Below are 17405 nucleotides of genomic sequence, written 5' to 3' on the forward strand. Positions count from 1 at the left end.
CCAAGGGATGGTAGCGCTTCACTCACATCATGATGCTATAACAAAACACTGTGCACCCTAATATGCTCTAGAGCTAGGCACTAACAACTATAGGGTTGAGAGGGAGGGAATGTTCATCATCATTTCCTCACAAGGTTCTCATCATATTTCCCACTAGAAACCCTGAAATGCAAAGAGAGTGTAGGTTGAGAAATCGGCTGAGATCCAGATTAGCTTCCTTCTGCACATGGCCTGTCATTTTTCTATATCAGCCTTTGAAATTCTAGCCTGATTCTGTATGTTAGGTATTTTCATAATATTGTAAATTGGTGTGGGTCTGTTTCAATTTTGTATACTTGGGATCCTATCAACACACTGTATTTGATTTTTCATTTCATTCTTATGTTCTGGGAAATTTCCAGACATTATTTTTTTTTAAAGTTTGTGATTTCTTTGGTTTGTATCTTCACATCTTTATCTATTCCAGTTAATATTAAATTTGGTCTTTTTATATTATCCCATATTTCTTGAAAGTTCTCCTCATTTTCTCTTAACATCTTTTCTCCAGAGTCTTCTTTATTTTTCAGATTATGCATTTTGTCTTGTTGCCTGAAACTATCTTCCCAGTGGTCTATCCTGCTGGTGATGCTTTCCATTGAAAATTCAGTTTGGTTTATTGATTTCTTCATTTGAAGGATTTCCTCTTGATTTTTTTTTTTCAGAAACTCTAACTCTTTATTGAAGTGATCTTTCATTTCCTTTATTTTCTCTCTGCTTTCACTTCTTACATCATCTTTTACCTCAAAGATCAGTTTAACTATGAACTTTCTAAATTCTTTTCTAACATTACTTCCACTGCAGAGTCAGTGATGCTGTTTTTGAGGTATTTTGGTTTGTTTGGGAGGATTTGTTCCCTTGAATTTTCATGTTGTTTGTGTGTCTACCCATCTCACAGTATAGATTTGAGAAAGCAGAGTTTCTATCTTGTGAACTTGTAGTGTCCTTGAAGGTTTCCAGTAACTGAGGTTTTAAGGGAAGTCAAATAATAACAACAACCAATGCAAACAATATATGGCATTGAACTGTTATGGGCCAGGCTTATATGGGCAATGACCAAACAGACTCTATTTTGCCCTGAAACTCCAGGTCATGTAAGAAATACTTCTCCCGGGGAAAGGCCCACCTCTGTACCTATCAACAGTTGCTTAGCATAGCATGTTTGGCCACACAAAATGGCAATTTTTACACAATGTAAAAGTGTTCTCTCTTTGGTTTCCATTTTTCTTGGATAATGTACCCTGTCAGAGATTGATTGTCTAGATGTTAGTAACCATTCTTTAACTTGTACACAACTAGGGATATTTTAACCCACCCTATTTTCTGCTTATGATTTTAGATCACATGATGTTTGTTTATGGTTTTGAATCATAGCAAGGGTCACTTATGCTTTAATATGGCTTTGGACTGTAAAAGTTGTACTCAAACCCCATGAGGGGTCAAAGGGTATAGACCTGTAGTCTACCCCTTGGCCTGCCAGCTGGTGGATCCAGACCTGCAACTGGTGAATAAATTTCCGTCTCCTGCTTTAAGATCGACTTGGTGATTTATTGCAATCCCGTCTTAACAAAACCAAATAGTTCTTGTTATGACATCTACAAAGTTAATTGTTCCAATAAACAGAAATGATGTGATAAATTATTGCCTATATTAAAAACAATAAGTTTACAAAAGGGTTTAGAATTTTGAAGAGTGAATAGGGAGCGAACAGAAGAGATGTAGGGTGTGATGATTATGAGGGAGGAGGAGAGAAACAAGAAGCGAAAAATTACAAGATGAGTGTAAGAGAAAACAATAGAGTTTGGTTGCTGTCAGAAGAAAAGAGAGAAAGAGAATCAAAGTAAACAGATCAGTGAAATAAAAAAAGTATGTAAAAATAAAAATTTTAAAAATTAATAAAAATGAAAGAATACAAAACAAAGTAAAAAAATACTAATCAAACATCCTAGTCCTCAAAATACTCAGTCATGAAAAATACCTGTATTCAAAAAAATGCTAGATATTAGAAAAAAGAGACAAATGTGTAAATGTTTAACTGTCCATGAACCTTTATTTCACAATTAACTAGAGAAAAGAAAAGAAAAAAAGGTTCTCAATAAAAGGTTAAGTAATTCTTTCCATTGAAGTTTAAAAAATTCTCACTTTCCCTTCTCTGCTGTGTTAGGTGTGTTGGTCTGCTCCAACCTTATGGTGGGATTTCTGGAGTGTTCTATAGGAGGTTCCTATAGCTCAAGCTCCTGGAGATGAGTTTAGGCCTAGGTAGGCTCCAAGCTCTACATCGAATGACAATTGGTCTGAAGATTTTAAATCATCACACCTCAAGGACCCAGCAGTTGCTGGTCCATGCTGGGAGACTGCACCCTAGGAATCTACCCTGGGTTCCACTCATGCAGTGGAGGAGCCAATCCTTTGTCCCCTCTGTCACTTGCAGATTCTGCATTTCCTAGTTTCCCAGTTTCAGTCTCTTAACTCAGTCATTCTTGCTGCCATCCTTTCAAATTCCTGGCCAGATGTGTCCCTCCCATTTGATCCTTTGAGCCCCTAGACTCAAGAAAAGGGTGTGAGCTGGGTGGATTTCCATGGCCCATACTCCCCAGGTAAACCACTCTCTGCTTCTGATTTTCTCCTGGTCACCTAGGCATGCCCTGTGTCATGTGGTGGGCATTTTGGGCCCAGCTCAGATTTGCCAGGAATTGGCTCCCATTGCTTGCAGCTCCTTGGAGCATCTGCAATTTGGATTCTTATTCTGTCTTCCATGGGCAGCCATGAGAGATGTGGCTTCTTTCCTGCACAAGGATATCGTGTAGTACACCTTTCACATTAGTCTGAAGGTGTTTTTGATCTCTGATCTCTTCTTGCCAGACACACCATAGACCTCCTAAAAGACGAATTCCTTTAATTCCCTTATTCCTCCATTTTGCATGTGTGTACGTGTGTATGTGTATGTGTGATGGAAATCACTCTGGCTGGTGCCCGTGGCGGTGACAGTGGCATGGGGGATTTCTTCCTTATTTTATTATATCCAACCTCCTGAGTCCCCAATTTGCTTTGAATGTTCAGTATTAATTCCCAGTAAAGCCCCCCACTTTTTCCCACCCACTTTACTGAGAAATTCCTATCTGCTTTCTTGGTTTTTACTCCACTGAGCAGCCCCTAAAATGACCTCCTCTATTTCACCATCTTGACCTGAAGTTTATTAAAGTATTATTGTCTAGAGAGAAACATTCACTAACATGCTATTTTAAATTTTTTAGAATAACCTATTTTCAAAAAATGACATTTGGATAACCCTATTTGAAGGGATATTTAAAGTACCATTTAAATAGTCCAATAATATAATTCAAATATTTTGTTGGTTAATACAATTTAAAAATTATTTAATTTTTATTAGTTTTAAAGCCTTGTTTTAATCAACAGAGCTCCAGCTTAGATAATTAATTTCATGGTCTACATACAAAGGAGATGATAGCAAAAGACCTGTGTCTAGAGATTCATCCTAAACTAACTGCACTTAGCACCTAAGTGGCTTGGACCAGCTGCATGCCTGAGCTGGCACATTTTGCCTCCCACTCTTTCCTGCTCTGTCTTTGTATTGGTTATGGGTTTGAGTAATTCTAATTACTGCTATGTCTCTTAACTAAGGAGTAGGCAAAAGAAGTAATATGGCTTCTTTGTTTGACCTTGGAAATATTTCTTGGCAATGCCTTCCTGAGAAGTCAGCTGGCTGGGCCTGATGTTTAAGAGTCTTTTCTGAATGTACCTTGGTTCCAGCCCATGCTTTTGAGTTCCATATGGTCAGTGTTTTTGATTATCAGTATTTAGTTTTCATCATTATCACTTTTTAAATTTGTTCATGTTTTATTTTTTCTCTCCAAGAGAATTTTTAGATATTTCATAGATTCTCCCTTTACTGACAAGATTAAATTACTTCTACTTACTTAAAATAATCTAAAAAAGATAAATGCATATTCAGATTAATGCCTGCAAATAAGAATACCTATCTGTGTTTTAATGTATTAACTATTTTGGATCAAAAAACTTCTCTTACTTTTCTTTGGACCATCCTAATTTTAGGAAAAACTCTTTATAATCAGCTATTTGTTGAATTCATCAGAGACATAGTGTACCAGGAAATTTAATTAATGAGTTTTTCATCTTTCTGGAATACCAGCGAGGTTTTTTTTTTTTTATCTACTATAGTATTCTGCTAAAAATGTAACCAGCTGCAATTACGATAAGATTATCCCATGAAAATTAATTCCTGTTTCTTGTTTATCCCACAATTAATAACCTTATCTGCAAAAATTATACCTTCCTTGTTGATAATATTCAGCCACTAGTTTTATGAAAAAACAAAACTAATTATAATGATAACAACATTTAAGATGTGCTTTTAGTATCACCTGAATCTTTATAAATAAAACAGGAATATACTCTGTAAAAGATAATAGCTTTTCTGTAACACATATAATGTAACATATTGCTGATGGCACCGTATCATAAGAAATAACAACACTTTTTCACTCAATAAATTGATCAAGAAAGAAGTTTTTCATACTGCTTGGGTTAACTATACCTTTCTATTATAAATTAGAATATTCTGAAGTATACTGATAGGACTTACAAATATATCAGGCTGGTGGGCCTGTGACTTGCTATACATATACCATGTCACGCATGTACTTTGTACGTCTTTGAGAGGAAGGAGAGTGCTTATATGCCTTGTTAGGTTTTGATATTTCTATATTGGGAAAGTTTAAAATTAATTGTTCTATTTTCTTCTAGTGGTTTGTTAACATGCAGATCTCCCTGGGTTGAAGAAACTGGTTTCCATTGTTTAGAGCACAGGTTTGTCTCTTGGCTTATGGTTTCATTTGAAACTATCCTTACAATGGTACTAACAGCAAATGAATCTGTTTCTGTTTGCTATTCAAACTGAACAAAATATTTTGAACTGGCAGCTTGCAAAGGCATTGGACAATAGAATCACTTCAGGTATTTCATTCGCTAAATAAGGTAGCATTTGTGTGCTTGCTTACAACTCTAATTGCACAAGAGCATATCAGTCGCATACACAAGGTGGGAAAATCCCATTGGATGTAGTACTTACTTTGGCTTGTCCAGATACTTTATAGACATTTTCAAATGTATTATTAATAGCATCATAAGTGCTTTTGAACATTCATGATCCTGCAGGTTCATAGATCAGGTTCATCAAAAGAAAACTCAAGCAACTTCAACAGATACAATAAAATTTTGTGAGAATGATATTCAAAACCAATCCAGTGATATAGAACCTAGGTTCTGATGGTTTGCTGACCCTTTTTGTGTGTGCGTATATCTTGTTACTCAGGGTGAAGGAACACCAACAAGAGGAACTAGAAAAGACTTAAAAAAAAAACTATTTTATTTGTTTTAGCTTACAGCCACACTTTTTTTTTTTTTTAAAGGAGACATGAAAAATGAATGTTGGGCTTCATTGCAGTTGATTTCAATCCACTGACGCTGTCTATGAACTTTGAGTAATCCTAATACATCAGATCCCTCCTCATCCTGAACAAAGACTCTTTACTGATTAATTAACAATTGGGAATTCTTTCCCTCTGACTAAAAATTTCATTTTATTAAAAAAATACTAACGTTATAAAATTATCTGTGTATATGCATATGTAGTTATGAGCTCTAACTGTTCTGAAGTCATGTAATTACCACCACAATTCCACCACTCCTCAAAATTCTGTCTTACCACCCCTTTGTAGTCAAATACTCTCTCCTCTGACCCTTAATGTCACTGTTTTATGTTTCTACATATTTTATAAATGAAGTAATATGTATGAAACCACATGCCATATGGCTTTGGAACCTGCCTTCTTATCCTCACCATAATGCCTTTCAGACTCATCCTCATTATTGCATGTCATAGTCATTTCCTTCAGTTACTAAGAATTGGTCCAGTGTATGAATACAACACATTGTTAAGTTTGAACTATATTTGCACCTACCCTCTATTTTTGGCAGTTATAAAGCTGTTATAAATATTCACACACAAGTATTTGTATGAAATAACTTTTTCTTGCATAAAATAAGATTGTTGAGTTATATAATCATTGTTTAATTTTATAATAAATTGCCAGTTTTCCAGAACATCTGTTCCATTTTTATGTCCCCTACCCCAGTAATGAATTAAAGTACTATTTTCTCTGCACCTTTGCTAGTACTTGAGATTGCTAGGTTTTTGAATTATATACTCTAGTAAGTTTTCTGTGATAGCTCATCATGGTTAAAATTCACAATTCTCTAAAGACTAGTGATGTTGAGTACATTATCACATACTTGTCATCAGTATGTCTTCTTTAGTGAAGTTTGGTTTAAATCTTTTGCCAAATTTCTAAAAATTGGGCTATTTCTTATTATAGTCTTGAGAATTAAAAAATATGTAAATTATGGATATAATTTCTTTGTGAGCCTTGTGATTTAATGAATTGTTTATAGATATATTTATTTAATTTTATCCAGAGGGCTAATTTTTAATGCTTAGATAGCATAAGCACCATGAATTTCTCTTCTTTTGTGATTAAAATCTCTTTTTCTTTCAAACAATTAAATTTCTTCTTTTGCTTATATCCCATTCTTTGTATGAATCCTGACTTTGTCACTTCCCAATATGTCTGATTTAGGCACATTGCTTAATCTCCCCAAATGTCATTTTATCTCAATATGAATTTTTGTGAAGATTGAATAAGATAATTTGTACAAACTGTCCAGTTAGAACTTGTTGCATATTGTAATTTCAAATAATAGCTCTCTTTCTTTCCTAATGTATCAATAAGGTTAGTTTTGGCTGCTTTTGTACCCTTTAAGCATATACTTAATTTTGCAAGTTAATGAATACACAGGGAATAAAGTTTAAAACAATAGTTAATCTGACAGAAAGGTAAGATTTTCAATAATTTAGGCATTTACGATTTCTAGTATTCTTCTCCAGAAATTATACTTCTGAGACAATCTGATTAGGGAGTATGGAAATTGGCCTGTCAATCTATGATGGACAGCTGCATAACACACTTCCACAGTAAACTCAATTAGGGCTACAGCTATGGATGGGAAGAGGCCAGGAAAAATGATTAGGGCTCATAAAGCCATTAACAATCCAATAATTGTCTAATGAAAAGCGAGTGAGTGCTTCTACAACCATGGGAGAATTGTGAAGTGCTTAGTTAAATAGTTATTTGGTGTTAATCAAAGACTATTTTTAATTCTGGCAGATCATTGTGTTTTTATTTTTCCTGAGTAAATCAATTATCTTGCATTTTACTACTGTAACTGTAAAGACTTTATAGAATGTGCTTTTTTTGTCCTTTAAAAGTATTGTTTCTTAAAGGATTTGAGCATATAATTTAACTTTGGAAGATAATGCTAGAAGAGACAAACTTTAAAAAAATAGTTAATTCTTGCAGTGGAAAGAGCCTCTGCGGTAGGTCAATTCTAAGATTTAGTCTTAGTAAGGCCACTGGAGAGAAAAAGAGAAAGAAAGAATGAAACAGAGAGGGAAAAATATGGACACAGAGAGGGGGAAAATGGTTATCTAACCATTATTAGGCAACAAAAACATTTTCTAAACTCTACTGCACATTGAACTCCCCCAGGGAGGAGCTTAGAAAGATGTTGGATATTGGTGCCTTGCCGCAGTCTGGCTGGGCACAAAATCACGAGCCACTCAAGCAGGAACAAAGTTTATTTTTTGAAACTGCCGCCAATGTCCGGTACCGCCCGGGGAAGATTTTTTTCACCCACGCGGCCTCCTCCCGGACCGGCAGAGAGCTCCTCCCCCGGAACTCCCTCCTACTGTACTTCCCCAACCAATGGGAACTCTCCAGGAGTCCCGTAGCCGGCCTAGGTGAACAGCAGGAGTCCAATATCCATATGAATGCAAATCTTAACATAATCATATCATCTCAATGGCTAGCTGGCGTCACCTTTCGACCAAAAATGCCATGCATCATATACTTGGCTCTTAGCAGTGCCTGACTTCTGGCCCTGTACATTGTGATGTAATTGATATGAGATTTTATCTGGATATTGAGAATTTAAGAGCCTCCTTTGGTGATTCTAATGTGTAGTAAAATTTAGGAGTCACTGGATTAGATATAAATCTAAAAAAAAATCTGGTTAAAGGTCACTCTTGACTGACAGCTGTGTGGGAAAGAAAGAGTGTCCCATAACAAGATTTTAATTAAACTCCATGAGAAATTTACTTAAGCATTTTGCCAGAAATGTTAATGTCTTCCCCAAAGGAAGAAAAGGTTGGCTTTTGTACCAGGTTTGATATGATTTTTCTTCTACAGAGGGAATTACACTGGAGCAGGAATTAAGAAACTTGATACTTGACCTGTCTCTGTTTCTTACTGCCTTAATTCACTAGCTGAGTTATACTGGGAACTTCTTAACCTCACCAGCCTTCAGTTAACCTAGTAAATGATGATATGGAACTACATAAATTTTATAATATTTTTTCTCTCTAAAATTCTATAATTTTAAAAAGTAACAAAATAACAATCAACATTATTACAAATGTAATAAAAGCAGAAGAATAGAAAATGGACAATTTTATTAAAAATATACCCTTAATTTATATTAAATATATATTAACCAATATACATGAATTGGTATCTAAAACACACATACATATAGACACACAAGCACACATAATCATATATACGCTCCTACACACACATACACACACACCTGCAACTCCAGAATTCTTAAAAATTAAGACTAATGACGATATACAAAAAGATGTACTAGAAATACTCTTCAATCATGTCTTCTTCAGATCACAAAACAGCTGTTTTCACTAACTACCCACTCACACACATTCTTTTCTTGGCTTTCACCCAAACACCAGTCCACTCTTTAAAATTCCTCTTCGGCCATCAGACCTATTTTTCCTAAGACTGAGTCAATAAGACTTTGTCTACCAGGTTTAATTTATTAAATCCAGGTTCTGGAGAATTTGGAACCATTTGTAGGAAAAGGGTTCAAGAAATCCATCAGAATTTCACTCCCTCCTCATCTAGGAGGATAAGTTCACTGCAAAGAGTGATTTCCTCTCCTGGTCACAGTGGTCCACCAGATGGTTAGTTCTCCATGTCAAAGTCAAAAAAATTATCTGTTTCTACCTTTTCAAAGTTTTGGTAAGTCATGGAATATTTTATGGATTTTATCCCATAATGGAAGCCATCTGAAAGAGCCACAAAAATAGTGCCTAGATGGTCATCCTATTTGTAAATGTCACTACACAAGAAGCAGATGAAGATAAACACTCCTGATTCTATTAGGAACTAAGTTCCAGGTTGGCTTCAAGGTCTCCTAACTGGAGTAAAGGAGTCACTTATTTTTTATTTACTGGAATTGTGATGGCTGGGAATGGATATCAAGAGACTGAAACATACTTCTGCATGTTACTCTGGCTTTCCAGGTCACCTGATGACTGCATTATGAAATCAGAATTTGATGATACTTCCTGAGGATTGCCATGGTGACTAGGGTCTCTCTCTCCCCTTCTTACTAGATTTCTAAACCACAATAACTCATGTCTATGGCATATCTTGATTGTCTATCCCTTTGGAACTCAATTTCATCTGCATTGTGTTGCATAACAAGTGTGCTGTTTGTTGTCTCATGATCTGGCCTCCTTACTAGAAAAATGCAGCATTTTTTTTTGTATCTAAGATTAACATTGATATGGCATATAAGCAAAAAAGTGCCAATTTTGAGCCTTTCTAGTTGGCACTAAATAATAGTGCCCTATAGTTATGCTTTGTGAAGTGAATGAAGCTTCTAAACCCTTTCAGCTTCCATGAATATATTAAGAGCTGGGTGGGATGGGTTTCAATGTCAGGGTCTATATGAGTCAGGAATACAGGATATTTTCTGCTATGTAGAAAGGGAGGATAGTCTTCCTATTATCAACTGAGGGATGGATGAGCAGAAGTGATTTGATTTGGAGAAGGGTGAGTATGGTTAATAGGTATCTGGGGGAAGTTCACTGTAGACTGTAAGCTGTGTCCAACACTGTGAGGCCTAACTAAGGCAGCATTGGTGGAGAGGGATAGAGAGTTGACCTTTAGTTGGGATTCCTATCCCCTATGGCCTTTGTGTGGCATGATAGAGATCATGATAGGAGTAGAATGTTCAGGTGCTGAAAGAATTTGTGAGGCTGTTGAAGACATGGGTGGTCATAAGGGTATGATAATTTCATGAACAGAAGTAGATGACTAGGTCCATAAACCTCAGTCTAACAGTCATTCTAAAACCAACCACATCTCAGAAAACCTGAGCCTTTGCTCAGAAACCCTGAAACAAAGACCAACAGTATTAAAATGAATTCAGCAGCATAAGAATCTCTCCCACATCACCCACATTAGTCAAACAAGCCTAACACAAAAGCTATGTTGGGAAGAAGCTAGGAAAAGAGAATTTTTGAATTGCAAAGTATTTATTTACAAGATTGAATTATACTGAAGAAATTAAAATCAGTAAGAGCCTGAAATGTTGTAGGTTGGCCTGGTGTGCCTGGTAACCCCTACCCTGTCAACTTCTCCACTATTGAATGGGAACTTCTAAAGGTGAAATCAAGCCTGAAAAATAACATATTTATATGTATTTGAATACTTACATATCATGTGTGTGTTTATTTACATATATTTTTTTGGTACTGGGGATTGAACTCAGGGGCACTTGACCACTGAGCCATATCTCCAAGCCTATTTTGTATTTTATTTAGAGACAGGGTCTCACTGAGTTGCTTGGTGCCTCGTTTTCACTGAGGCTAGCTTTGAACTCATAATCCTTCCAGCTCAGCTGGAATTATAGGCACGTGCCACTACACCTGGCCCATTATCAACTTTTGTTGCCAAAAGGACCCTAAAGCTAAGAAATTGTATGTCCATGCAGACTGATTCCTCTTATGAAATGTCACATAGGGATTCATTCTTCTGACTTCCTCAATTTAGGGAACTTACTGAGTTGATTTGTGTGCTTATAAGCACATAAATCAGCTGCTCTGCAGTCCAGCTTACCAGCATGGAAGAGGTCCAGGTGGGGGAATCTGCTCAAGCATCAAATGACTCCTTCCGTATGGAATGCAGGAAAGGCAAACACAGGCATGCAATCAATTCTTTTAGTATTTTGTCCCTGACACATATTTAAATACTTTTGTCAACTCAAAATGGATATTTTCCTAATCTCAGTTTAGTCAGTCTCTTCTCAAAACAAACACTGTCATATTCCTTATATGTTTATATATCTTTGTGTTAATATGTATATATGTAAAGATAATAAATATAGATGTTTATGTGAAATATATGGACATCAGTGCATATAAGTATTTATTCAGTTACTTACTCAAAAGATTTGGAATGAGGTCAGGTAGATAAATTTGGACTAAAGTCAGATATGTAAATCAATAAGATGTTAAAATCCTTATAATCTTAATCAGACTGGAACTGTTCAAATTCTAATAAAAGCAAATGTATACAGTACAAAGATTTATCTTTTTGCCTATAATTCTGTTGTTTTTTAGCGCCTCCTCTTCCCCAGTTCATTATCCCCCCCACCACAACTCCCTGATGTGCTAATGGTATAGGTTGTTCAAATTCTTTAAAGGGGAACATGTATTATTTTGCCTAAAATTGGGTCATGCCTAGAATTGGGTCCTTATTAGAAGGCTTCACCTTAGTGAAATACACAGAAACATTTATTATAATTTCACATGACCTTAATTTGAATTTAGCTTACTGAAGCTACAATTCTGAAGACAGGTCATCTAGCAATTAGAAAACTAAGCTTTGGTTATAAATGCCAGTACAGAATAGTGGGAAAAATAATGTGAAGATTATTCATGTATCAACTAGCTTGGGGAAATCTTAACCATGTTTACTTTAGATTTTTAAAGAAATAAAGCACTGTAGATACACATCAATATTTATGTGTTCCTCCTTAGTCATTCTTCTTCTGAACCCTTTCTAAAAGTTATTCACTATCTGTAAGTTGTGTTTATGTCCCCAAGCATGATTTTGTACTTTCATCATATCTATATCTATATCTATCTATATCTATATCTATATCTATCTTATGTATATTAATATGATAAGTATTGTTTGACAAATTGAAAATTTAAATGAAAGTTATTTTGTAGGAATTTTTTTCAAGTTGCTCCTTTTTGGCTTGTTATATTTTTAAAATATATAAGTACATATAGACGTACTGATAAATATAGTGCTTTTTGTTTATCATAAGAGCTCTATAGTATTACAATGAAAGACTATTTCATAATTTATTAACTTATTGTCTTGTTGATGAACATTTAAAGTGTATTTTCTGCTTCTTTCTGTATTTACAAACATCAGTGCAGAGAATATTCTTTCATGTGTCTGCTAGGTAGATTTCCTTGGTATTCATCAAGGGAAGGTCACCACTACTCTTATGCTCTTCAGTGCCTGACTCTCTCCTAGATTCCACATTTACTCTCTCATCTCATTCCTTCTTGCTAGGCATAATAATGGTCATTGTCATGCTACTTTTGTGCTGGGTTGCTTTTTAATCCCTTAAGTTTCCTTTATAATTGTGTAAACAGTCATTTTGCAAAAGGAATTGTGAAGGATCTATGGTGTTGATTCCAGGAGAGTTTGCTGATGTTTCTGCCACACATCCAGCCTAGAACACTTTTGTCTTAGACTTAGTGTTTTTAAATCAAGGACTCCCAGGTCATGTAGTAATATACATTCAGATTTCGAACTTATAGCACAGAACTATATTCTGAGAAGATATATGCATTTATATATGTATAACATACATATAATATTTACATATATATGTATAATATATATGTATAAATATGTACATTTATATAACTAATCTATAACTATATGTATGTGTGTGAGTATCAGACTGGAGCTGTTCAAATTCTAATAAAAGCAAATGCATACAGTACAAAGATTTATCTTTTTGCCTATAATTCTGTTGTTTTTTAGAGCCTCCTTTTTATATATACATATATATATATATATATATATATATATATATACACACACACACACACACACACACACACACACACATTCCCCAATGCTGATGGATAGATCTATTTTTATTCCGTGCTTTCACTGAAGGTATAGGCTTTTGACATTCTAGCACATGTGAGTCTCATGTACCTGTGTGATTGTATATGTTTCTGAGATTTATTGGGGTCAGGGGATGAGGTCCCATGTCTAACTTCAACTTTTTTCAAACCAAATACCTCTTGTTCTATATCCAATAGTCATGTAGTTCCATGTGTCTGCACTTAGAGGAATGGTTAGAAAGAACTCCCCAGATGGCCACATAGACAACTCCTGCAACATGATTTTAGCTTTTGTTTCACTTTTCTTTTCTATCCCTGAGAGATTTGCCTTATTTTATTGTGACTATATCTATGCTTTTCAAAACATGTTTATGATATCTTACCTAGCATTTCTGGTTGTTTTGAGTGCTGTGTTTCTGGTTGTTTTATGTGCACACCATCAGTTTTACTAGGTATTGACAAATCTGTTCTCCAAACAGTAGTACCAATTTGCACTCCCACTAGCAGAACCAGTTATGCCATGTCCTCTCCAATACTTGGTACTGAAAAAGTAGAATAAGAAAATACACTCAACCATAAAGTACTGTTGGGTAGAAACCAATTTTGTCAAGTAAATTAGTATTATAATAAGTGGTATATCATTGTTTGTTAATGTGCATTTCTTAGTATGTGATATTGACCATCTGTGTATACATATACTTACACACAAATATATTAGGCATTTTGTGTCCTAGTCAGGGAATTGTTTTCTCATATTCTCTGTTCATTTCTGCCTCCTCCACACTGGGCTTTTGTTCCTTTTTGGGCTTTTGTTTGTCACTGCTTTTGAGAATAAGCTATTTATTGCTTAACCTGTTCTTTATTTTGCATTATCACCTATAGCTAAGTCTGAATATGACTAGTACAGAATTGGTACCAAAGCATGACTTACACATGAAAAATTGTAAAACAGGTAACACTAATTTAGTCTTCTAGAGAAGGAAGGAACACAGCTGTGGCTGGTGGCTTTTATTCCTTTGTGGAAAAATATCTAATCAAATTTCACCAATGATGCCATGGAAGGTAATCTTTTCTAGAGCACTAGAAGTCACGGTAAGACCCATTCAGAATGCTGGCATGGATTGGCTGCTGCTTGTGGTGAAGTGCTCCAAGAAGGGGAAAAACGTGGGCTGGAGCTAGAGCTAGCTAGGCTGAAAGCAGACATGAAAAGAAACAACTCTGCCAAGGGAAACTGTGTTTCCAAGCCTTTCCCAGGCACCTTACATTAGAAGTTCTGTGCCAGAAAATAGGATTCAGTATACTAGCAAAAATTAGATATTACCTTCCTACCCATGCCTCTTATTTCCAATGGTTTTAACATGCCTGACTTTTAGGGAAAAAAATGGGAAACATGAGGCCATTCAATGTACAACTAGAGTTCTAAGCTTCAAATATGTTTCTAAATGACATTTTTTAAATGTGGATCATATACAAGGGAAATCATCATCTTTCAAGTAGATTGAAATTCTGCTAAACATTTCAAGGAAATTTCTTTGCAAAAGAAACAGGAAATCTGAGAGAAAATAGAAACACAGCATACCCAAACTGAGGGGTACAACAAAAGTGTTCTTAAAGGAAAATTTTTAGCAACTAATACCTATGTCAAAAAATGAGAAATAAAAAACACTCCTAAAATTTGTATGAAACTACAACAGTAGCCAAAGTGACCATAAGCAATAAGAGCAAAGCTGGAGACATTACATTATCTAAGTTCAAAATATACTTCAAAGCAATTGTAACCAAAATAGCATATTACTGGCATAAAAACAGACAGAGCAATGGAACGAAATAGCAAACCCTGAGAAAAGCCCTTGCATCCATAGACAACTGATTATCAACAAAGATGCCAAGAAAACACAACTGAGAAAGGACAGTCTCTTAAATGAATGACGTTGGGAAAACAGGATGTACACATGCAAAAAGATTGAAATCAGATCATCATCCTACACTATATTCAAAAATTAACTCAAACTGAATTGAAGATTCAATGTGAGACTATGAAACTACCAGAGAAAACAGAGGAAAACTCTATGACATTGATCTGGGTAATGATTCTTTTGGATGTGATCTTAGAAGCAAAAGCAACAGAAATAGAGAGACAGGTGAGATTACACCAAAATTGAATCTTCTGAATAGCAAAAGAACAATCAACAGAATGAAGAGAAAAACCTACAAAATAGGCCAAAATATTTTCAAATGATATACCTGATAAGAGGTTAACATTTAAAATACATAAGGCACTTAAATAACTCAATAACGAGAAAATAAATAATCCTATTATAAAATGGGCAAAAACCTGAATAGACATTTCTCAAAAGAAGATATATAAATAGCCAAAGATACATGAAAAAATATTTAAAGAAATCCAGATTGAAATCACAATAAAACCTCATCTCATACATGTTAGAATGGTTATGATGAAAAAGACAAAAATAAGTGTTGGTCAGGATGTGGAGACAAGAGAAACTTTATTCACTGTTGGTGGAAATGTAAGTTAGTATGGTCATGGTGGGTAACTTTGTGGAGGCTCCTGAAAAAAATAAAAATAGAACTGCATATGATTCAGCAAACCCACTACTAAGTATATATTCCAAACAGTTGAAATTAATTTTTTGAAGAGATACCTGCACTTCCATGTTCATTCTGGCATTATGTACAATAATCAAGTCAGGAATTCAATCTAAGTGTGCTTCAACAAATAAGTGGATAAAGTAAATGTGCATACACAAGCACACCACACACACAAAATGGAGTACTATTAGGTATTAACAAAGAAAGAAATTCCTATAATTTATGACAACTTGGATAGACCTGGAGAACCATATGCTAAGTGAAAAACATCCAAGCATAAAATGAGAAATGATCTCACTAAGTGAAATATAAAACAATTGAACTTAAAGAAGCAGAGAGTCAAATAATAATTACCAGAGGCTAGAGGATAGGAGGACTGGAGAAAAATTGGTCAAAGGATAGAAATTTGCAATTAGGAGAAATAAATTAATATTTAAGGTGATGGACATGTTATTAGATGGGTGAGTATTTAAGGTTATGGATATATTATTAGCATGGTTCAATCATTCCACACTGTATAAAATTACTGTACACTCCATAATTATATATGATTATGATTTGTTAAGAGAATAGAAGAGAGAGAGAAAAAAAGAGTTTGTCTTGTGAAGGACTCTTCAAAACCTCATGAAGATTCTGTGCCATGTTCAAGTTCCCTCACCGACCATCCAAACCATCACAAAACAGGCAGGAAAGTGTGAAGTACCCCGAAGCAGAGTATATTCTTGATGTGCATCTCAGATGTGGTTTTAGAGGAAGAAGAACAAGGTAGCACTTCCTAGCAGGCAAAGTCAGAGACCACAGAGAACAGTGGATGAGAAAGATGGAAGATGTTCCCAGAGGACAGAATCAGGCTCTTCCACATGGGATAATTGTGCAACTTGCCCACTGTACTGCTAGATAAATGAACGTTGTTTTTGTGATTCTTGCTTTTGGTGAAGAGTCAGAGACAACTTGGAGAAGTAGTGCATGTTTGTAATCCTGGCTACTCTGGAGGCTGAGGCAGGAGAATTTTGAGATCTAAGCCAGGCAGGGCAACATAGAAAGTCCTTGTCTGAGAGAAGTGTGTGTGTGTGTGTGTGTGTGTGTGTGTGTGTGTGTGTGTGTGTGTTGCAGGGGTGGGGTTAGATATTGATTGTTGGTGATATTAGATGGTGAATATACTTAGGAACCTGTTCCACTTTGATAACTTTAAATTGGGAAAACACCCAACACTAAATATACCTTGACTATCTTGGCTTTATATCATGAATCAGTTCATCCAGAAAGAAGAAAGTGAACTAGTAAAAAAGGATCTAATGCTCTGTGTTCTAGTGGATGCTATTATATGGTTACATGATTAAAATTACAGACTTACAGGAACATAGCATTATTTTTTATTCTTACTTGCATCCCTTGAGTATTTTTAAGCATGAAGTAACTATTGCTTATTCTCTTCAACTTCATCCTATCCAAATTCATTTTCAAACATTAAACATATAAGCCTAAATATCAATATATATTTTTTACTTCCTTTACTTAACATGTACACAATTTTCTCTGTTTGTTGCTGTCATATCTGCAGTACAAAATATATTCTATGCTGTCTGCAATTTCTGTTGTGTGTATACATCTCATTTCCAGACATGACTTGAAGCTC

The sequence above is a fragment of the Marmota flaviventris genome, chromosome 11, assembly GCF_047511675.1.
Source record: "Marmota flaviventris isolate mMarFla1 chromosome 11, mMarFla1.hap1, whole genome shotgun sequence".
Lineage (NCBI taxonomy): Eukaryota > Metazoa > Chordata > Mammalia > Rodentia > Sciuridae > Marmota > Marmota flaviventris.